Source organism: Phoxinus phoxinus, assembly GCF_949152265.1.
Source record: "Phoxinus phoxinus genome assembly, chromosome: 14".
In the NCBI taxonomy this organism is placed as follows: Eukaryota; Metazoa; Chordata; class Actinopteri; order Cypriniformes; family Leuciscidae; genus Phoxinus; species Phoxinus phoxinus.
The window spans coordinates 8,238,615-8,263,685 of record NC_136889.1 but is presented as its reverse complement, the minus strand read 5'-3'; the positions used below and the strand labels follow the sequence as shown (position 1 = coordinate 8,263,685).

Below are 25,071 nucleotides of genomic sequence, written 5' to 3'. Positions count from 1 at the left end.
TCAGAGATAAATGTTCATTGGACTCCTCTACTCTCACGCTCCCTTCACAGTGCATCATTACACCACTTAACAACATGATCAGATGGGGTATTCAAGAATATGAATTATGGGGACAACAAAGAAAACATCTAGTGACTGTGAAAAATGAGAGTCTTGACAACTCGCATAAAGTGTTGGCTTTATAGGCAAAATGAGTATGAACTTGATTTATGTAGACATATATTTTCTAGAACCTTTAAATACATTTGTGGATTTCTGTACTGATGTGCAATTTATGATCTATATAATTGGCATTTAGTAAGAAAAAAGTTGATCTGTAACAGTTGTTGCTGAAATAAAATTTCATTTAAAATTTATTGACATGCCATTTGATGCCTCTTTCAATTTTGGTTTTGTTTATGATTACTGCCATCAGTCATGGTTTCTTTAGTAATGTTACTGGCTTTGAAGTCAGGTTATAAACAATGAATGATGGGACACTTTTGTTGTCCTGCTGAGAACCCTTGGTGAGCCCCCTACAGCCTTTCATTTACTACTATACTGTATTTACAACATATTTAGACATTTAAAGTCTATTCGTGATTACCGGAATAGTTGTGACGTGCGTGCTGATCAAAGTCTTTCTTTGATGATGTTCTGTCAGATGTAACATTTTGTTGAAAGATCAGACAATTAATGTAGACTTATAAAAATCAATGTTTTGCCCTGAGCAGAGTCACTAGACAAGAACCTTGTACCTTGATCATATAACAAATACCACTCCCTTTGCTCTTTGTGTTTCACGCTCTGTGCTTATTTAGTCCTTTACCTCAAACAATAATGAATCATATTTCAAATGATGACCCTTCCAGGCCAGGGGACTTAGAATAGACTGTTTCAGTAATGACTATGGAATATGATTGTCACACTTTGTAATCCAGTAAATATTTTAAAGGATGGATATGTTTTTGAAAATCAAGGCAAAATTCTTGATTACAAAAGAAAAGCCTCACTGTAAAAAAAAATATTGTTGGTTTAACTTAAAAAAAGTAACTTGGTTGCCTTACAATTTTAAGTTTATTTGACTAAAGAAAACCGTGATAAATCATGAATATATTTTTTTGCAGTGTTCGGTAGCCTTTATTTTCCAGCAAATTTACACAGTAAAACAATTATGACACATAAAATAATTCATGAAGCTGCAAATGTAAAAGATAACAAAAATATCAAACAATTGTTTTGGTTAACAAATATTGGATATTGGACTTACAAGTTGCCTTATGTGAACTTAATTTGACCTTGCCAAAATTGTATAGTTATTTAAAGATACAACAATTCTGACAAAGTGGGGCCTGGGGGTTCCCTCTACATTTTCAGTTGATCATGATGACACATTTTTATATAGCCTACGAAATTTTATTGTGGTCGACTCTTTAGCGTCAGTAGGCTATTTAATGTATCCATTCAGCACTCAGCAGTGCCTGTTTACTGTTGGTTCGACATTCACCATAAATTACAAGACAGTTCAAGTTGCTTCGTGAACTTGAACGTGTCGTCCGTCGCGAGCCCCCCGCACGTGGCCACTCTCCCATAGCCTTACAGCTTGTCGCTCCAGATCAGCGGTCGGGACCGAATGTGAGGCTCACTCTCGCGCTTCTGCCAGCGGCGGGCCAGTGCGGACTCGGAGCGAGGGGGGCAGGGACAGGGAAAGGGAGCAGCGGGATTCAAGGCAGTTTGCAGTGGAATTCAAGGCAGTTTGCAGCAGTCACTTCCAGCAGGATGGACGCTGAGATATGCAGTGGCTCCGTGTAGCCTATTAACCTCCAGCTACGGGAGTTTGTCCTACTTTAGAGAAGAGAAACGGCGGCTCAGATCTGCGTGAACTTCACCAGCCTTTGGAGGCAGGACGCTGTTTCTTCAGAAGGTTCTTTATGGACTCTATTGCTCAAGCGCTCTTCACGTAGTCAACAGTGAGTGACTTAAATCTTCTTTAAAAAGTTTGAGCTCACAGCGTTACATATGCTTTGTCTATTTTGTAAGTTTTGTTTTAACATGCATTGCTTATAACTAATTAACCATACTATATTTGTAGGCTATCTCACAGTAGGCAAGTAGGCTACTTTTAGTTACTAGGCTACTGACGACCTTGTTTTTTTTTTTTACTTAACAATTGACTATAGTAGTAGCCTACTTATTTATTAGTGGGCTAGGCTAACGTACGATTCTATAAGTGACATGTTGTATTCATTATACAGTAGGCTAGTAGCATATATACTTTATCATTTACTTATTTAGGCTACATTGCGGCAAGTGACAATTGCATTATTGTTTTGTTTTTGTAAAAAAAAATGGCATTGAAATTCTATGGGAATTTCATATATTTGTGTTGCTTGTTCTTATTGCAGATTTAAAAACATACATAGCCTATAGGCTACCTATTTATGAGATACCCAGTTTTTAATAATACTTTAATAGTAACAACAACTGATGCTAACATATAGCATCTCACTAAAAATGAAGTAGGCTAAGATTAAAAGTTAAACTTCATTATTGACCTTTTCACTTTTCTTTAACGTGTAAAGCGTTGCATTGCAGCAGCATTTGTAGATTTTACCCTCTTTCTGATTTCTAAAATATAAAGTTCATCTCAGTTCATCTTCATTTGTGCTTATGCATGTTGTTTTTGCTGTTTGTTTGGCTGTGAGAGTGAAGTGATGGGTGCTTTATCTTACAAAGGTCATAATTATGTTAAATTCGGACAGACACCAATTTATCCCTGCAAAAGTAATTATGGCATCCCAGTGTGTTTTTTAATTACAGCATATGGACTGTCCCTCCTGGAGACACATTGTCTAAATAGCTCTGAGTTTTTATATTTAACACTATCCCTGTAGTTTATTAGGTTCAGATCTCACCATTGCACCTTTGACTAGTGATAATTGTACCTTGTTAATCTTATATGAGAATGAATTCAGTGTGTTTTTCACAAAACAGTTTGCTTCCAAGGGTTTTGCCGGTGTTAAGGGTCTTTGTAAATTTTTCCAATTATTCTCAATTCTATTTTTTTGATTGTCAGTGATATTCTAGAAAGTTTTGTGACATTCACCCACATACTATAACTTCAGTATGTTAGTTAGTAGCAGCTTCTCACAGCCAGCTTTATGTCTGTGAGCATTTGTTTTATGTGCTGCGCTAGATGACAAGAGTTATGGTACATGTTGTGTTAATTGTAAAGCAATGTTTTTATTCTTAGTCAAATTGTAAATCAGTAAAACATTCTATTTTGCAAATCATTGGAACAACTTAAAACTGAAGACGAAGACCAGTTAAAAAAAGAAAAAAAAGAATCCGTCTTCTTAACTCTGACCAACTTAGCTGTCATGCTCAACACACTCAGCAAATGAGTTCTGTTTCTTCTCAACATATGATTCTCTGAGATTTTACTAACTGAAAACACAAAGTCCCTTAATGCCCCCCATCTCCCCCCCCCCCACCTCCCCATCTGTAGAATATCAAATATTACACTATACGATTCTGCTGTAATAAAGACATTCTTCACACTGTCAACGAAGTCTCTCTGGACTTTCAGTCTTATTGTGAAACATATTTAGCAGTTTATCTTTATTTTTGAGGGCTTTAGCCTAAAGTCTGTGAGAAACAGGATATGCTGCATTCATGCACCGTTGCTTGTAGCCATCGTTGTGATTTGGAGGGTCTTATCTGCTCCACTGGCAATGCCTACATACTGAAACTCTGAATCCTGGCACTTCACATGGTCCGTTCCGTACCCAGCTGCTTTCTGGCATCCCACTGGAAATATTTAGGATAGATGTGGGTGGGTGAATAAGTTATATTTCATAACCGTTTCACCCACCCAGTTCCATCCTAAATATTTCACATACATTTAACAAACTATCCTGCCAGCTGTATTTAATTTTAGGCCATGAAGTTAGCTACAGGGGTCAATTTAAAAATTATTTTTGAATAATATAAACCATTTCCACAGAGAAAGATGAAGTATAAATTGTACCAAAATATCTCTGCCAATATAGTTTTCTTCCCAAGAGAAAACTGTTTTGCATGCTGTACATTTCTGTTGTTGTATCGCACGTAGTTTTATAATTTCACAAGTGCAGGCAGTTTAATATCAACAGACTGCTTTTATGAGTCAAGCGGAGGGGAATCACTCACAGGAGCTGTCAGAGTGTTTATAGTGTGAAGAGAGGCAAGTCAATGTGCTGGAAGCCTGGTTACAGCATGAATGCCCAGCTGTTGCTGACAGTGTGTGGGAATCACTGATCACTTGGTCAAATGATATACATTACAAGATCATTGAACTTAACCAACTGCATTGACAGACTCACTGAATCAGTTCTCATTTTACCTCCTATGGTGTTTAATTTGACAAATATAGAGATATAGAATGAACAAAGCACCTGTTTTAATGAATTTGGCATCATATCAATGGAGATAGAGTTTGTAATTTTCATAGGACGTTGGATGGCTTTTGGCAGGCATCGCTCTATAACCTTGCCTGCCGTGTTTGTCTTGATTGGAAGTGCACATCGATTCTCCAACATGCTAGCAGCACCAAATTTATGAGGTTATCTCTGATATGTTCAATGTGGGAAAAATTCAGTGCTGGCTCAGAGAATACCATAAATCTTTGATTTAGTTGCTCTTACGTAGCCATTTATTAAATTCACCAAGACTTTGCTGTCTATGTTTTCAATGAAGAATTGTGTTTTTACGTGACTGGAGTCCTGACAGTAGATCAAGTGTTCTTAAGGCTGCCCTCTTGCAGGCTCATTTGCTGAGATATGCATAAGTGTATGTGTCTATTTATGGGTCTCTGTGTGCGGTGTATGGATTATGGAAGCAGTTGATCTGTATCATGCTGGGGGTGGAGCCAACCATTAATATTCCTGAGAGTAAATCAATGTATGCAGCTCTGTTTTCTTGGTATTGTCTTTCTATTTCTACTAATATGTCACATGGATAAAGTTTCTTTACAAATAGGAACAGTATTATCTGCATTGCTCTGGGCAATAGGTCTCTCTGTGGCTGTTGATTGGATTTTCTCATTTTCAATCTATCACAGAGCACTGGCCAATTTTAATTTAGGCAGAAACGCTGTTCATATACAGATTCGTTTACACAGAATAAATTAATCAAACGCAGTGATTGAATGGGTTGTGATAATGAGAGCTGTGAGGAGCCATTATTCTGCTAAATCCATAGTCAAGATGTCAGTAGTGCTGGCCGCTGTGATGTTGAGGACAAGCAGAGTACCCAGGCGTCACTGCTACTGACCTCAGAGAGTGAAGTTAGCACAATGATAGTGACAGGCTGTTAGCTCTTCCCCCAAAGATGCCCCTTCATTACCCATTGAGGTCTGATGAGCAGCAAGACGTGATTCCCAGTAATGTGTCCAGTATGATAGCGTACTTTGGCCATTTGTATGATGAGAGAATTATCCCATGTTCTAAAGAATAATATTTTGGCCACCGATATATGGTGCACCAACGGCTCACTGAACTAGTGCAGCATCTTGTGCTTAGCCTGCTTTCCATTAGTCAGGAATCTGCCCCGTCAAAAAGCTCTGCAAATCTGTACACCCCCACACTGAGAGAGAAATATTATGAAAACACTGTCCTTTTTGTACGTCCCTTGATTTATGATCTTTGGCCGGCAAGAGATGTAAAGCATGCAGAACTTTCTCTCCATCTAAGTCTCCAAGCTGATGCGACACAGGGGTCCTCGGCTCACAACTGTTTTCACTGCACAGCGCGTCCCATAGTGAGGTGAGTTATTATAGGAGACAAGCCGCTCTGACTCTCACCTCTCTCTGCTGTGCTGCTGGCTTGTCCAGTGCAACTCCCACTGACTACAAACAAGCAAACTGTGTGACATGCCAGAGTTTCCTGCTTTACAACCGTTAACCGCGCCTGCATTTTAACCTCTGATCTGTAATTAGGTGTGTAAACATTAGTTCAAGAGCGCAATAGGGTAGAGGAATGCCAAGTTTGCAATTTGTTTTAGCAAGGAAGAAAGGCTGAGATTTGTGTTTGGAGGCAAAGATGTTTTACCAGTATGTCATCACCATTTATACAGACTGACCCTCTAATCCTCTCTTGCATGTGTTGACCACACACACAAACACACGTACACAGTTTGTGTGTGTGTGTGTGTGTGGTCAACACCCACCTCTCAAAAGACCAATCCAACAGGCTAAATGAACACATTTTAGTTAGCATTCAACAATAATAACATTTGTTGCCATTTTTTTCAGTATATCCCTATGATGAACATGTTTTTAATTCCTACACTGAAATTTATTGTCATATTTTTGAGTAAAATTAAGTATAATCTACCAATCCTGAGATCTTAAATTGTAATTTAGATGATTTTCAACCTGCTTTGTATTGAATGTTGGTAGTATTTGTAAATTAACAATGTTTACTCGTTCTCCATGTTACCTTGACCGAGAAATTCCTGTTTACTTGTCAGCAAAAGTCCAGATAACGCAAAACACCTTTTGACAGCTTCAGGTCTTGTGTGAAAACTACAGATTATACTTCCACATTTTTGTATTCCTGCCCACAGACAGTCAAATCGAAAGACTACTATCGAAACTGAGTTTGTTTTTCTCTGATTTTCCATTGCAGTGTTCTCTCTGTATTTATGATTCTTTGAAGCATTTAGCCCTACAACAAGCTACAACTGAAAGTAACTCACTCCTGCTAAATGTTTACTCTTTGAATTCTTGAACCCAGAGACAATGCAAGTCAAAACTATTATGACTAATGGTTTGCTAAGTAGTATTTCCTACTAAAGCAACGCGGTATTTGAATGGTAAGCATATCGTAACAGACTGGTGAGTGTGGCCTTGGATGGCAACATGCCTAGTGCATTATGGGTGTTGAAGTTCTCCTATTAGGCAAAAGGGAAGACAACAGCCTTTTTTTTTTAGATAGCAAATCAATTATAGAGATGAAGAAATCTTATATTGATGTCCTCCTTGATGGTTCTTACCAGCTATGTAAGATAATCCTGAAATCAATCCTTAGTGGAATTTGTCACTTGTGTTATTGATGGATGCATCCGAACCTCAGGTTAATAAATTGCAGATAGTTTGGAATAATGCGTCTCTTGTCTTTGGCACATCATGCTAGGCTACATAAACCAGAGGGCTTATGCTCAGTCCAGTCATGCTGAACCATGACGGCAGTCTCTCAGGCATCTCCAAAGAGCCGTGTAGGCTTAGATTGCCTTGTTTTGTGAGGGGATTATGTCCACGCAGCATAGCAATGCAACTTAAACAGCCCTCATTTTGTGTCCTTAACCACCCCCATCTCACATGGTGGACAGACAGACTTATTAGCGTCTGCGATATAGAGACACTTAATCTGAAAAAGCCCTGAGTGACTGTAGCATTGTTATTGACCTCTCTCAATGGCCGTTTTCATCTCTGCTGATCCCAGGCATCTGTGAAGGTAATGAGATGAGGTCAGAGTGTCAGGAGATGGTCCAGCAGATACAATACTGTCTCAGTGCTGTCCATTATGACCACTTCGTCCAGACAGGGCATGTTGAATCAGAAGCATCCATAACAGGCAAGTATTCAGCTTGGAATGTGTTGACCGATGTGGAGCAAGCATTTGGCAGGATGACAGTGTTTAAGAGTAACGAGCAGATCTGAATGTTGAGGTCCCATTAAATTAAGCACAAATTTTCTGACATTCCATTGGCTTACACTGATGCATTGTGTAAAAAGACTTTACTTGGGAAGTCCTATACTAGCACACAATTAAAGTTTGAAATCTTGATTTGCTCGTTCTTCAGTTTGTTTTTTGAAGTGAATTTATATGAGATTCTAAGCGACAAATAATTTTTGGAATCTGCATGTGACTACATTTACATTTGCCTTCATAATTCTCTGTAACTGCCATCACTTTATAAATCCATATATGCATGCTATATATCCACTGTTACTCCACTAATAACTGAACTCATTTGGTGTGATTTATTAGCCTGATTAATCTGCCAATATTTGCCCATTTATAATGGCATTGGTCAAACCCACTTTATTTCAACTGAGGCATTAGCTGTTTTTCAGGGTATAATTAACCATTTTTATGTTTAACATTTTACTAAATATTGTGTTAAAGAGTTTTTAATAATTAAAACAGAATTAAAATGTGTTCTGTAACTATTTGTATATTTTTTTTATATATTTTGAAAGTCAGTGAGGTCCAATGATGTTGATCCAAAAACGTGTAAGCACTGAGATTGCAGTCTCTAGATATCGGAATTGGACAATTCACTTTCACACAGTAACTTTAGGTTCAGTGTGACATTCTTGCCAGCACACGATATTAGTCAGTCTGAAAAAGAGCATAGGCCTATACCCAGTAATGTTTTTGTTCTTACCTTTGCAATAGAATACAGCAATAACGAGTCCTAAAACCCACAAACGAGTTGGAATTTTGGGATTGTTGTGTAATTTGTAAAGAACATCTTGATGAACAAAACATGCAAGATTCATAAACTTGGTCACAGAGCTTATTTTCTGCAATTATCCAAAAGCCAATGTAAAACTCCTGTTGGGTTTTTGTCGAAGGAACCAGGGTGATAATAATTTCCGGATTGGCCTACAAAATGATGTCATCCCTGTGGCACTCTATACACAACTCCATACTTCTCTGAAGCTTTAGTCCTAAAAAGCTGAAAACTCAGGACTTTGTGGTTCATACATCCATTTCCCAAAGGTAAAGTTCCTCATATCCCATAAAATAAAATAAACTTTACCAGCATCGACATATAGTGTGTGCGCGTGTGCGTGTGTGTGCGTGTGTGTGTGTGTGTGTGTGTGTGTGTGTGTGTGTGTGTGTGTGTGTGTGAGAAATTTTGCACTTAGTGTAATTGTGGGAAGAGTTACTGTGAGCTCCATGTGGATGGAGTTTAGTGAATGACTCTGCCAGATCGCCTGTGGTGCTGTTCCCTCTATAGCCCCCTCCATCAGCTGATTCTCATTCTCTCTCTCTTTCTCTCTTTCTCTCGTGTGTTTTCCCATTCCAAAATGAAAAGAAAGTAGGGGTGTAAAATAAATTGTCTCTATGAATGTTGCCGGTATTCACATAATTACCATAAGTGCAGACAGTTGGAAAAAGAAGAGGAATAGTTGTTTTTCCTCTCTCTGTGGTGTGGCGTCCACCCTCTGGCTGTGTCTTCATTGGAGCCAGGAGATGAGGAATGGTCTGTTTGGCTGCTGATGTTTTCGCAGCTCCGCCTGTGAGCTCTGGGGTTCAGTTCAAGCCCCACAGTAATTTTATTACCCCTCTCCTCAACAACGCAAACACTAAACCTCTCCTCCCACTCCATAACTCTGATTTATGTCACTACAACCACCTTGTCCAAAAAACTTCCCTAACATTTCCAGGAGACTTTCTGAATCACAGCATTCATGGCTGAGACGAGCTGTCATATAAAGCTGTGATGGGGGCAGGCAGATTTCCACTCAATACTCTTGATTTAAATGCATGGTAAGGTTGATTATATATTTTTTTCCCTCATGCTGTTTAAGCGCTCTGTCTTCTTAACTTATTTTTAGGGACAGGTCTGATGCTGCTGCTCTGTTAATGGAGGAATCAGTAATGTGTGTGTATTTGTTTTAGATCCGAACTGTCTCTCGTTTAGTACTCCAAGGACCATTTGAGTACAGTAGTTTATTTCACATATTATCATTTTTGTGGGACTCTTATCATTTGTCCTAATAGAGCAGGATTGATTTTCTATGGTCCATGTAGAAAGAAATGGGAGTCTACCTTAAAGCAACACTAAGGAAGATTTTTTTACCTTAAAATTATGTTTCCAAAATCGTTTCAGTGGTTCATCAAGTCCTAACAAGGTGAAAGGCACTTATGCCTCCGCTTTGCAGTCCTTTATCTGCTATAACCACACTATGTAAAGCCGCTTTTCCACTAAACAGTACCAGCTCGCCTTTGTTTGGTTTTCCATTGTGTAAAAGTTGTACCTGTACCTGCTTCCAGATACTTTTTTTCGTATCGCCTCCCACAAAGGTTCTGAGCGAGCTGAGGCGATACTAAAATGTGACGTGAAAACAAGGCAGACTGCTGATTAGTCAGAGAGAATCATCACTATTCACTGCGTCATCATTGCACGCGCCAGACGGAGTATCCTGAATAACTCCGCCATTTTTAAATAGTTTGGCCAGAGATTGCGTGATATACCCATTACTAATATTATGTAAAACACTTCCTCCATTGCCCTGTGTGTGTGGGTAGCGGGTGTGTGTCGCGTAGAAGATTAAGTCACGGCAGTTTCCTGTGGCGTCGCTATGACGACCAGGTACTATTGTGGAGGTACTACTGTATCTGCAATGGAAAACGGAGCGAAAAGCGAGTCGAGTCGAGTTGAGCTGGTACTGGTAATGGAAAAGTGCCATGAGATTGCCAGATCGGGTCGCGTTTTCTGTAGTTCTAATGAGACATAAGAAAACTACAAATTTGACTTGCTTTACGTCAAGCGTTACAATAGTAATTATTTAGTTTTTCTTCGTTTCTGATGTCGCAATACATCATACTTTAGGCTAAATTATTTACGACAGTGGTAATGGACAATTCCGCTTCCAACCTGTAGGGCGACCGCAGAGGAAAAGTTCCTTGGTGTTGCTTTAACATAAAATCACACATGGATTACTTACATAAATATTTTGAGACATTTAATTTTCTCAACAGTCAGCTAACACTTTATTCTTGCACTACAACAATTTATCAATGTCATGATCACATTGGGCAGATAAATGCAAGGCTTTTTTCTCATTTTGGTAGTGACACCTAATAAACAAAACCCCACAAAAGGTGAGGTGATATCCGTTCATCATATAAAGCAATCATGTCTGCTCAGAAGGCTTGGACTACACCACTCGGTTCATGTGGATTTCTTTTATAATGACTTTATGAACTTTTTGTGTGACAAAGTGTCAAATTGTACTGGTATGAACTTTCAATGGAGGGACAGAAATCTCAGGTTTCATTAAAACAAATATTAATTTGTGTTTCAAAGACGAACAAAAGTCTTCTAGGATTGGAACAACATGAGGGTTAGTAAATAATATTTTTGGGGGGATGAATCATCCCTTTAGCTGCTTTTGATGATAATTGTATTTTGCATTCGATCATTATCAGCATTCATTGACAAATTGTTATCAGAACCGAATGATAGTCAAAGCGATACATTGGTTGACCTTTGAGTATGACCTCCTCTTCATGTAGGTCCAATGCCTAAAGCGGGAGTCTGTCCAGGACGTGTGAACTTTAACCTGTCTGAGCCTGTAAGAAAGTGAGTCAGGTTTAATTGAGCATCGCATCTCTTGTCATTGAGGCGGCAGCGTGAAGAGGTGAACAAAACCAGGACAGCACAGCTGGGAGAGCAGGCAGTGAGAATGTGCTTGATGTGCACCAGCCACTACAGGCCACTTTGTGAATTGCTGCCAGATTAGTGCAGAATACTGAAGCTGTGTGTCAGTATTGATTTGAGAGGACTTCGGTTTATTTGGTGACTCAGCATTTCCCTACTGAACCCAAGTACAAAAGAATATAGATCCCAATATCAAAGTACTGAGATCAGCTCATTTGCTTGACATTTTAGTCTTATGTAAGGTGTATTTCTGATTCTTTCTGATTTATGTGGTAAATCAGAATGTATCAGTCAAAACATCACGTTGTATATTTGTCAGAGCTATGTAAGATTGTTTTCGCCAGAGAATAAAATAAAATAAAAAAGGTTATTGCGAGTTTATATCTTACAATTCTGGCTTTTTTTTCTCGCAATTGCGAGTTTATATTTTACAATTCTGACTTTTTTTTCTCTCAGAATTGTGTTTATATCTTACATTTCAGAATTTTTCCACGCAATTGCATGTTTCTATCATAATTCTGTGAAAAACAGGGTTATGGTGTCATAATTGCGAGACTCATAACTGCAAGTAGAAAAGTCAAAATTGCGAGATATAAACTTGCAGTTCTGAGGAAAAAAAGTCATATTTGTGAGATATAAACTAAATGCTTTTAGATATAGAAGCTGTCCTGACTTTTAATGATGAAGCCGCTTCTTCTGTTTTTGTGCCACATAGCCAAAAGGATTTGAGTCAGTTACGTAACTCCCTCCAGAGCCTCTCCTCATGCATGGCCGTCTGGAACAGAATCTCGAAATAATGATTTTGAGGTTTATTTATGCTTAATTTGCACAATCCTCTGTTTATTAATGCATCTGCCTTCTTTTCATGTTTGATGAGCTAAATGAGAGAGGAGAGAAGAGGGAGTGATGGGGTATTTATAGAGTGTCCTGCTGTGGGGCTGGCCGGTCTGTCTCACTGAAGCATTGCGTCCTGTCAGACCCCATCAGATCTCCATATGGACTCGAGCTCACGCACACACAGAGTACTACGACTACTCACTCCCAATAAGACATTCAGCATTTTTACCATCAAAAAACGGTTTTGACCATTATTTTGTTTGGATGTATAATGCAGAGTTTTGTTGTTGTTGTTCCAAAGGATAATGTGGCAGAAGGTCAGGTAAAAACGAGAAGGGGATCTATTTGAAGCACTTTTATTTTAGACAAAAAAATATTAGAAGATCACAGGAAAAGCATGGGGCAGAATAAACAACACAAGACAAAGAAGTGAACAAACTGAGGGTACGTTTACACGACAACAATGCAATAAACACGCACGGACAAGTTTTTCCTTAGCAGACAACAGTAAACTGAATAAGAAAATGATTTGATAGGTGTGTCTGCGCTGTATATTGTTGGGTAATTTTTTTTTATGAGAAATTGCAATATACAAAAAAAGAAGAAGCTTGGTTTAAACGTCTAATTAAAAGTTAAATAATGTTGATAACTTCATGAAAATATTTATTAAAAATATATAAATATTGTTTTCTGCATAGTTCATGATCCTACATAAATAAATAAATATGATTTGATATTTAATGTGATATGACATTCACAATACACACACATTGTATAATTGCACACTTTTATGGCTTGAAACAAAACTCCCAAGTGCATCAGGTAATAAAGGTAATCTCCAAAAATGTAAATGCAAACAAATATTGTTGCCTGGCACATGCACACGTATACAAACACTTCCTTATTTAACACATTAAGCTTCCTTGTGTTATGAATGATGATAACACGAAACAAAAGCTCTTTATCACTAACTCATCCTTCCATAAATGACACTAAACACACATGTGTAATCCATCTATCTTGTCTGAGTTAACAAATCCTTATCGTGCAACCTTGCACATCCTGACCTGATCCAGTGTCCCAAAGGGATTAGATAGCAATATATGCTCTTTAGCAAATCTATTTCTCCAGGTCTTCCCTTTCTCACCACATTTAAAGCTTTCTGAAGGGATTTACAGGTGTAAGTACAAAGACTCGCTCAAAAGAGTGATATTTTGTGTGTGCTTCACCTGTGCATTTGCTTCATTTCTGTTGTAATATGCTGTTCTTCTCATATGTCAAGTCAAGAAGGCGTTACATTCGAGTCCGTGACCATTTCGGATGGCTGCACATCGTTGCATGTTTATACACATGTCCAATCCTGTGTTTGACAGCAGTAACATAGCAATGTCATCATAGCTTTGATCTCGCACGGCTCCCCATCTGTTCCAGAGATTATGCACTGAGGGAGATTGCGTTCAGCTGAGCTGTATCTCTCTGAAGTTTCATCAGTGCTGCTCTTACATTCATGTAGTTGAGACACACAGACTCTGGTCCTCTAATGCTTACTAGAGCAGTCTTTTTTAACCTTTGGCCCTTGTGTGGCTCACTCTTTCAAAACACACATACAGAAACATGCATGTTTTCCTGCTGTCCTGCTCTGTCAGGGAAACTGTAGGCGTCCCTTAGGGCACTCAGGCTGATGACTTCATTGGCCTTGTTTGTTTTCTGCCCTTGGGGCTAGAGAGAGAGAGAGAGAGAGAGAGAGAGAGAGAGAGAGAGGGAGAGAGAGATCATCCTGACACTCCAGCTCAGGAAACGGTCTAGTCCGGGCTGGAAACAGACGCTGAAAGAGCCATTTGGAAGCGGCATTCCTCTGCTGTCTGCCTTTCCAAACATCTGGTTTCATGTAGGTCATGTAGGTAGGTACTGTCACCCTCTGTGCCACTGTGCACTGGAAGTGTAGATGTCTCTTTTATGTGGAAGAAAAAAGGTTATCAAAAACATGGCAAATACGGCCCCTTCACACCGCAAACAAAACGAAAAAGGGAAACGAAACGCCTTCAGTGCAAGATAGCTCCACATTTATCTGCAATGTCTGGGTAGATTAGATTGTAACCAGACAATCAGTTCTTGTACTACTGACAAGAAGTACAAGATGCAGGATGCAGGAATAAAGATCTGAGCGACTTTTACAAGGGCCAATTCACCAGACAATTTTATTTATTTATTTAATTTTTGTTATTGAATTAATATATTTAAATTAAACATTGTTTTGAATATTCACTGCACATTTTTGTTAATAAACTTAATATATTTTATTGAAAGCTAATGCATGTTTTTGTTTTGAATTATTAATATGATTATTTTTATTTATTTTTGGTTTGTTTACCTCAAATATGTTGAGTGTTAAAGGGGTGGTTGAATATGATTTCACTTATCTAACTTTAGTTAGTGTGTAATGTTGCTGTTTGAGCATAAACAACATCTGCAAAGTTACAATACTCACAGTTCAAAGCAAAGGGAGATATTTGCTTTTAAAGAAATTGCTTTTTAAGGACTACAACAAACGGCTGGTAGGGACTACACGACATTCCTCCCGGGTTAGTGACATCACCAACCCGAGATTTACTTAAACCTGGGAACACGATTTATAGATTATCAAGGCGGAATACTAATCAATGACTAAGATAACTACACATAAGCTACATAAATTCATCAACTAACCATTCAGAAATGTACTGTTGAATTCTACATGTCACTTCTTGAGTCTCTCCATCATTGACTCCGTTGTCATCTTTCTGACTCCGGTTTGAACATAAAAGGCTAAAAGTTGTTAAAATTTTCAGTGCTTGTCTGTGTGAGGTAATCGAAGCGGCTAAGAACGCTGTTGTAGCTCCGCCCCCTGTGCCGGGATCAGCAGCTCATTTGCATTTAAAGGGACAGACAAAAACGGTGCGTTTTTGCTCACCCTCAAAAAGTGACAACTTTAACATACTATAAAAATATATGTGGTGTATTTTGATCTAAAACTTCACATATACACTCTGGGGACATCAAAGACACATTTTACATCTTGTGAAAAGGGCATTATACCACCCGTTTAATAACATGCAGCTTGTGTTGTTGTGTTTATGGACTGAATGTTTGGACATGTTTCTACACTGTCTGCACAGTGTGTTGCATCATGGTCCAATGGAAGTCATTTTTCATGAGTTTGTCCACAGAGACTTGGGTACGCGTTATATATTGCTTTTACAGTTATTTGAAAAATAACTGATGTTGTGGGATAAAATCTTTAATATTCTGTAATCTTTTTTCAGTTTTGGCTGCTGTGTGGTTCCGCTTTCTGGTAGGAGGATGTGATGCTTATTTGGCTCTTAGAGGTATACTTGGATCTAGAATGTGTTATTCAAACGAACACTAAGGTCACTAAGCGAGAGGTCTGATAGACTGCATTTCCAATAAAATGCCCAATTACAAGACACTTGGCTGTGAAAGCTGCCAAATTGTGGTCACTCCAATCAAATGTCCATTAACACTGTGAACTGAGTCATTTGGGCGGTTATGAAGTCTTGGAAGATTCATTGAAGTGAAAGTTGATTATACAAGGCTATGATTGTTCAGTTTTGGAAGGCAAAGCTAGAATAACAAACCCACTGTAGTACTGTACAAAGCCCAAACAACCGAGAGACTAGTTAAATTCAGCAGTCCTGTCCTGTCTGTTCTTCCACTTTGTGCCTAGACAAATACTTCTCATTTTCTGCTCCAGATGAGAAGTCAAGACTAATGCTAATGCCTGCTCTCAATGTCCTCTCTGGTGTGATCTCAGTGGAAACCAGAGCTGCATGATTAATCGTAAAAAGATCGCCATCTCGGTTCAAACACCCTCACAGTCTTGTTCCTAAATGTGAACGTGGACTACAAAACCATAGGAATTTTTTTTTTCAATTGAGATTTAGGCTATACATTACCTGAAACAACAAGCGACTGTTAAAAATGTATAGATTTTTTGAAACATTCTAATTCATCATTTTTTTATTAAGAATGCAGCAATTTACATTTTGTTAGAACCTCTAGTAAATTAAATGTTTGTTTTTTTTTGTTTTTTTTTGTAGTCTATTCAGAATCATGTGAGAATCGTGATGCCTATTTTTTGTGATTCTCAGTTTATCCAGAATTGTGCAGCTCTAATGGAAACCAAGGGTGATCCAGAAAGAGAATATTAATAATATTAATATTACTGTGAATATACAGTATAGAGTTTGACCACCTAAAATACAAAGTTTAACTACTATGTGAAAAACTATTTGGTATAGGACTTACTTTTCCCCAAAAAACCTTGTACATTTCATAATTGCAAAAATGGCAAGTAACACATTAAATTAGATGTGAAATTTTAAAAATAGAAAGACTGAAATAGCAATTTCTTTTAAAGTGTACTCCAATAATATTTGTTTTATTTACAACTTTGAAAAAGTATTTAGTCTAATTAAAAATAGTAAACTATTTACCTAATATTTGTGGTTTCTATATATTTTTTTCTTGATGTTTAAACTGACAGGACTTAAAAACACATGCAAATTATAAACTTTCACTCAATGATGGTTAAACTTTCAATTAAATCTGATGCGTTCTAAACCGAAACCGATCAACTACGATCCCTTGACATCGCACATCCTGTGATGTGACTATCCCGGATGCGCACATCGCGATATCGATGAACAATATATCGTGCAGCCCTTCTAGTATTTGTACTGCAGGCTGTCCTCATCTGTCCCTATTTGTTTCTGTGACTCAACACATTTTATTCCAGATTCCAGATTTTATTCCACTATTGAACGGCTGCACAAATATCAAATAAAAACATGGGTTTGGGCCTGTTTGCTCACTCCCTCTGATTTTCAGCTAAATGAGTTGAGAGGAAGAAGGAATTTGAGATTGCTGGATGGAGAGAGTAAGAATGGAGAGGCAAGATGGAATTTGTGAGAAATTTTTCCTAGGGTTATCCGACAGGCAGAGACGCTATGAGAAGCTCCTCTCTTTTTAAGTTTTTTTTAAAGCATTTTTGAGTCTTTCCGCCTCATCAAGAATGATGTTGAAGGCTAACTGAGGAATTTCTGGAGTAGCATAGAGAGAAAAAAATCCTCCTAGACCCTTCACAGTTTTTCCACACGATTGTTATAAAGCTTTATTTGCTCTCATATCCTTCCTTTAGAGCTGTCAATAGAAACCTTCTTACAATGGAGTTGTTTGGCCCTGTGTCACATGATGGTATGATGCAGCTAGTTATTATTATGAATTAAACCATTAATAAAACTATAGTCTGTACTGAGATGCCTCTACAGTTATAGTCTCCCATTCCCAGTTGTGTTCCCTCTGGTGGTCTGAGGCTGAACTGCTATTTTTACTTCTATTTCAGAATCTGAATCTGGTGCTGAGTAATTGTAAAAATACTATTTGTGGGAATTTGTACTTATCTGAATAATTATATTCTTACTTTGTTTCAGTCAGGGTTATCATATTTAACTAAAACTAAAAAAATATATATATTTTTTTTAATTCGTTACGTGAAATAAACCAACTGAACTAAAATAAAAATTAAAAAAATTAAAAAAAATTCTAAAAACATTTTAGTAACTTGTACTAAAATAACAAAAACTAAAATTAAAATAATAAAAACTATATAGACATAATAAAAAAATTAATAAAAATTACAAAAAACTAAATAAGTAAAACTTTAACAAATGAAAATGAAAAATATAAATAATAATATTAATAAAAACTAGAATTTTATCTTAATGATACTTATATATTACTGGCTAAATGCATGCATATTTTCTTGCTACTCTATGGCTAAAATATTTGACAATGTAATATATTGTCAACACTTTTTATAATCAATAATATTAATGTTTTCTGTTCTCTTGTGTCCGGTTGTCTTGTGCGGGTATTTGCCTTTTTTCTGCTTGTGAAAATGAGCACTTCAAGATGCATAAAACATAATCACTTAGTGTTTTTTCTTGTTGTTACATATTTGATCTGTAACGTCCTTTTACAGCCTCTTAAAACTCCTTCTTCCCTCACAGGGTGAACGCTGAACTGTGTCCTCTCTGGGGTTGTTCTAGCTTGAGAGTGTTGTCTCGTCTGCCACCAAATCAAACTGAAAAAGTCATAAATTGAAGCAGCAAATCATCTTTTATGTATGTGTGCTTGCTCAGTGAACACAGTGGAAACTAGGACAGTCAGCAGAGCATTAGGACAACAAAGCTGCTTTTACTTTCCTGGAAAACAATGCTAGCACTGACAGAAAATGAAGAGATTTACTGCTTTCACTTATCAAACAGGATATAAGGTTAGAATTGCATTACGAATTACTGCGATATTTTAGTTGTTTTTGAGACCACAAATAGTCCCGAGTGAGCAGGACCGAGATGAGAAATCTGTCGGTTGGTGTTATAAGACTGTTATGTAACTCTCTCTCTCAGGCAGCCGCGTCCTTCATGCTTAAATCGCAGTTGTCTTGTGAGGTGTCTCTGCAGTGATGATGTTGAATATGAAAGGACTGAGAGAGCTATGATGGTGGATGCCTCCTTCTATATCCAGTCCATTAGGAACTAAAGTGTAACAGCAGACGTACAGCAGTGGGAAAAAGTGTGTGTAGTTGTCAGGATCCTGACATTGAGAGTCATATTGGAGGTTTGTAAGCATCTTAAACACAGAAGTGGCAGATGAGCATCACTCACATCAGAGCTGAGCTCTCGTGTCCTTGAGTCGTCTCTGAGATGATTGAAGACGCTGTGTGACTTTGACAGCGCTTCACTGCTGTTAGACCCATTACACCCGCCTAATGACACAGTCATGGAGATTAACAACATTCATCTGCAAGGGGCGTTTGGTTACTGACACTGACAATCTAATGCACGTGTCTAGAAAGAGTACAGCTTGCTGCGGTCATAATCCAGAGTTTCAGTGAAGAAATGTAAGCTTATGAATGTGTGTTTCTGGGTGTGAGGTATATTTTTTTTGGGAAAAAATTGTTTCGCGTTTTTCGTGTACAGACGAGAATGTTGTCAAAGCGATCCCCGTTCACACGGATCTGCGAAAACGACTGAAAACGTTGTATTATGCTGCCAGGCCAGTAGTTGGCCATGTCACTTTGTAAAGAAACACTACGCGCGTATAGACTGAACCTGTGTGCGCGTGACTTTTTTTTTGGTAGTTTACATGGAGACAATAACAGTATCGTTTTCAAAACATTTTGACACACCTTTTTAAAAAGTTTGCGTTTATAGGCCCCCAAAATGCCGTTGTCGTGCAAATGAATGACCAAAACGCATAAAAAGTTTTCAGTTTTTAGTTGAAAACGGTGATATGTAAACTGTTTACACGGAAACGATCTGAAGAGAAAACGCAAAAGTGGCGTTGCGTTATCACTTTTTATTCTGCGTTTAGACGAGCGTTATGGGGGGGGGAATCTGCGTGCAGGTGACGCAAAAGTGTGTGAAATTCGATGTATTGTGCACTCCAGGCAGCTAGATGGCAATGTGAAGCACTGAAAGTGAAAGAGACGCTGACACAGTTTTTCATGTTTAATACGGTAAAGCTGCTGTTTTAACCCTCGGTGCTCTTCGCATGTCGCTCAAAAATTACACTTTTTTTTTTTTGTCAATGAAATGAATGGTATATTTTAGTTTGATATAATGTTTTGTTATTTTCCTGTACTGGCGCATGCCTGTGAGGTAAACGCGACGCCTTCACTGTCTAGCAGACTTTTGCGTTTTTACTGTTTTTACCCTTTAGACGGGAACGTGATGGTGGAGTGTTTTTAAGATTTCCACTCTGGAGGGTGGTTTCACTTTTTTGCGTTTTTAAGCCCCAAAAACGCCGTCGCCGTGTAGACGCACATCCGATAAAATATTTTTACGTTTTCACCTGCAAGTGTTCTCGTGTAAACAGGGCCTTAAACTAAAGCTGCCTTTTTTCGTCTAAAATATAGTAAATTGAAATATAAATGAAAGATCATTTAAAAATGTTATTTATTCCTGTGGTATGGCATCATTACTCCTGTCTTCAGTGTCACACGATCCTTCAGAAGTCATTCTAATATACTCAAGAAAAATGTCTTGTTATTATCAATGTTCTGGACTTAAGCTCGCCCAAAGAGCTCAGTGTTGTTGTCAAGTTGTTGTACCCTATTGGCTTTCCAGAAAGACCTTCATGTGTGATTTGTAGGCCTGCATTATGAATCCACTTTCTGCTGGAGTGCATCTGCATTTACACATTTGTCAGATGCTTTTATCCAAAGTTAATCAAACCCGTGACCTTGGATCATGGTACTGACTCACTGAACCTAAGACTGACCTGTGTTCGGATCAGAAGAGGGTTCTTATGAAAGGGCTTTGAGATGAGATCTCGGTTTGAGAATATAGGACGATACAGACAGGGAGCAGAGCAGGTGAATTATGAGTTCAGGCTCTTTTAAGCCCATGAGAGAATCCTGTCTCTGAACCAAATCGCTAGGCTGGAGTCAGAGGTCAGCAAATGTGGCTCAGTTGTTAGTTTTATGAAAATTAAAACGCTAATGCCATCCCAAAGCTCAGAAGCAGAGCGAGTTGGACAGTAATCCGATTCTCCATGACAGAAATAAATAACAGCACAAATCCACAGTCCAGTTTTTCCTAATACCTGAAACAGGTTCTGGTTAGACTTTTCTTTCCGTTTTTTTATAAACATTTTAGCACCCACATTTCTTATAGTATTTATCCCATATAGGCCTACAGTTGCATCCAACAGTCTAAAAACCATAGTAAAAATGTTTGTTTTGCATTCTTTTCCGAGTGAGTAAATGATTAATTATATAGTTATTAACAATTTCATGAAAGGTCACTGGAAAGGTTCATATTCGGTTTACTTAATTTTGTTGTATAACATTAACTTTAGAACGTCATATCAGGCCAAAAGATTATTTTGTCAAGGTAATGACATCTTTATGCCATTATAGTCATGTGATGTGAAGTTGTGTACTAAGTTATTAGTATATGTTAAAAGAATAATATATATATATAAAAAAAATCACTCATTTAGTCTTTTATAGCCATTCACTGATTGTCTTTTTTTGTTTAATATTTTTACATTTTACCCTTCGTTTTATATTAACATTCTGCATTATCTCACACAATGACATAAGGATGTTGTTACCTCAACAAAATTATTTCATGGCCACGAAATATCACATTCTCATGTTTCTCTATACTCTATAAATCTGTTTTTCCTCTTTTCATATCCTATAACTAAACGCATAGAATCGAAAGTTATAACTAGTAGCAGTCTGGACTCATTGAAGTTCAAAACATTAATTAAGGCCAGTCTGTGACCCCAGGCCGCTTCTCTTCCATGTGTGTGGGTGCCTCATAACTCCCGGTCCATGTATTACAAGTTCAGAGGGAGTCGTCAGCGTCTGTGTTGTGGTGCGCGGCTGGCGTTGTATTGTCCTGCTGCGCATCCATACGCGTGGTTCTCAGGGATGGGGAAATGATGAGAGACATTGAGCTGCGTTCCCGTCTGGAAGGAGGGATGATGGGGTCAGAGAGGAGGTGGAGGAGAGAAGTGGATTGATGGAGTCCCTGACGCTTGGCCCTCGCCATCTGTCACCCCGCAGGCTCTCTCTTTTTCTGGCTGAGCCCAGAATGGGTCATATACACATTTACCTCAGCTAACAGCACTGTTGCATACAGGAGCAGGTGCAGAACAACAGTGTATAAGGTTAATAGTAAATGTCTTTGGATAGTTTGCCTACAAATAAAAATGATCATCATTTGCTAAATGTCATTATATAGATCAGTGCATAGAACTCAAAAATCATCTAGTAGCAAAATTTCCACTTTTACATATAATGAAAGTGGATGGTGACTCTCAAGCTCCAAAAAGGTCAAATGCCCTTTGTACCATCTGCCCCAGCACTCCTGGTGCATTTACAATTCGTTAACAGTATTTGCATAAAGCAGGAAGTAGAGCACTTAATATTCAGTACACAGGAAAGTGGAGATCTGCATCTTAATGTGCAAGAAGAACTAGTGCAGGCAAGATTTTTAGTTAATAATATCCTAAATTTCATAGAGTACATTTTTATGTAATTGAATAATGAATTCATTGCCTGTGTACTGAGAAGCATTTATGGTCAACTAAAATATACTTCATACTTCTGTAATGATGAATTTGCACTTTTAGTACATTTAAAATATTAATTTTAAACGACGATTAACATATACTACAGGTAATATTATAGTACTTTAAAGAACTTTAGTTAGTACTCAAGTACTTTAGTAATTTAGAGGTCAGCACATACAATCTTTTTTACTTAAGTGTGTTAAAGAAAGTATAGTTTAAGGACTGTTCCTTTAAGTACAAGCCTTTTATTTAATTAATGTATTATCTACAAGTATAACTTATTTGAAGTTCACTAAAAGTGCACATTCCCTATAATCAAGCACACTTTTTTCACAAAGGAGGCACATCATGACACATTATGATGACAGTCGCACCACAGCTCTGATGAGTCTGACCTCTTAAACTTTCTCCAGTCAGGCAGATGTTCTGCTGTCTGATCCTCGGTATCTTGTATCAAATGTAATTGAGTTCTGGAAGTAATCAGCGCTTTTATTGTCAAGAACTAGAGCCTGTTTTTCAGACGGAAATGAAAGCTATATCAGCTTGAATGGTAGTATAGCAACTTGAAACCAAAGAGCTGTGCCAATTAACAGGCTTACGTTTATCTCCGACAGGCCAGCTGAGGTCATGGCAAAATCAATGGGCCATATTGTATCAGTTTGCAGACAGTGGCTCTGTGATTAATTACTGCACAACGTTTTTATGTTTCTGTGTGGCCGATAAGGGAGAGGAGGAGCATATCAGTCAGAATGAAACTGTCATTATTATTAATCCATTGCACATAGGAGTAACTATAAATAGAAGTAATGGCGCTATTAAATTTTCAGTAGCATGACAGTATTTGTGTGCGCAACACTATGAAACTTTTGAAAGCTAATAATGCAGACTCTCCTCAACTGTTCTGTCTTCTTTTTTACAGAAAAATATTTAGTTATATGTTGCTAATGCTATTCATATTTTTTTCTTCATATTATTATATAAGGTATACACTATACTGTTCAAAACTGTCAAAGAATCTTGAAAAAAAAAAAATGCATCACTTTTCCCACAAAAATATGAACTGTTTTCAACATTATTAGTTATAAGAAAGGTTTCTTGAGCAGCATATTAGAATGATTTCTAAAGGATCATGTGACACAGAAGATCACTGGAATACTGGAACTACATTTTAAAATATATTATAAGAAGTTATTTTTAATTGTAATCGAATTTCATGGTTTTACTATATACTAAATGCAGCCTCAATAAGCGTTAGAGACGTTAAAAAATCTTACCGACCCAAACTTTTGAACTGTAGGGTATTTTCATCGTTTATTTTTATTCGTTATTTGTTAATTCCACAGTTGTTTCATGTATTTCTTAGAAGATATACACTTCTATAACTTCATTTTACTACAACTTTTATGAGTAACTTAGTAACTTTATTAGTAGCTCAGTTTCCAGAGTTTCCAGAACACTAGTGTTGTGTGTGTTGCTTAACCGTCGTAGACCTCCATTCACCCCCTTTATTTTCCCAGTCGCTCCCCCTTTCTGTGAAGCAGACAGGATCAGGCACGTGTGAACCTCCGTTTCCCCTCTTCTCTCCACGTGTGGGTGTGTGTGTGTGTGTGTGTGTGTAGATGTGACCCAATTTAGAAGCACACACTAGATGAGACTGATAACTGAAGAGAAGAGATAACCAGAGACACATTCCTCTCGAATCTCCTCTTCATTCTTCACTGGTTTTATTAAACGCAGAGTAAATAGTGACTAGCATTCCTGACTAAGTGTATAAGGGTATGGAGAGAGGAAAGTCCCTGCAGATTTTGCACACTTTAAAAAGGTTACGTTAAACTTTGCTTCATTCATGCACTTCTAAACATGGCAGAATAGAAACGTAAGGATATGTACATTCACATATGATACACGCATACACTGAAACTAATTCATTCATTTACTTCCAAAATCAGGATGTCTAAAAAAGTACTGAGTCAAAATGGCTGTTAAGTTTTATAGTTGTTTTTTTATGGTTTCTCACACAGGTAATGTTGGTTGGTATCCAGTGGGGGGCAGTGTGCTCTTCCACTCGTCTCAGAAATAACATGTGCTGAGCAGATATTTTATTTTGAGGAACTTAAAACTTTCACAGATTATAATGTACCTGGCAAAATATGATCTCTCCTGGCTCTATGTCCATCGAGACCCATGTGAACTCACTGACGGGCCAAAGAGAAAGAAAGCCATGACCTTATCATGCTTTCATGGTAACATAATAACAGGCTTTTCACCTTTACACCCTGCAACTAATACTCCATAGCAGGTGCGTGACGTACAGTATGCATACTTGAACTCTTTCGTCTTTACTAGAGATGGTAGAGGCTCTCTGGGCATTCTCTACTTTCTTATTGTTTTAAATAGACGTTTTGGCGTTACTATTAAACTTTTTTAACAGTAATTGTGAATTTTTCCTCAGCTTTCCTCTGTTTTGCATGTTTCTGAGTTTCACCTAACCCCAGTACGTGTGGCTATCCCTGCAGGTGTGTGTGTGTGTGAGTGGAGGTGGACGCTGCGGTGGGACTCTGGGGATGTGTAAAGTCTCCATCAGTTCTGGATCTCTGCATCTTTTAGGAGCCCCTCTCTGGGCCTCTGTGCAAGGTAAGACATGTGATGAGTCCCTGTACGTCT

At 37.9% G+C, this 25,071-nt stretch overlaps 1 protein-coding gene across 3 annotated transcripts in view; it reads left to right on the top strand.

Annotated features, from left to right (window-relative positions):
- Positions 1 to 1,326: 1,326 nt before the first annotated feature.
- The window catches only part of lzts2a (leucine zipper, putative tumor suppressor 2a), a 53,470-nt gene continuing 29,725 nt past the window's right edge, over positions 1,327 to 25,071 (top strand). The window contains exons 1-2 of one of the 3 annotated variants that reach the window (XM_079635188.1): positions 1,327 to 1,949; positions 24,924 to 25,041. The gene's annotated coding sequence lies outside the window, so the exon portion shown is untranslated. The remainder of the gene's footprint in view (positions 1,950 to 24,923; positions 25,042 to 25,071) is intronic. The other 2 variants (XM_079635186.1, XM_079635190.1) reach the window with 2 other exon arrangements.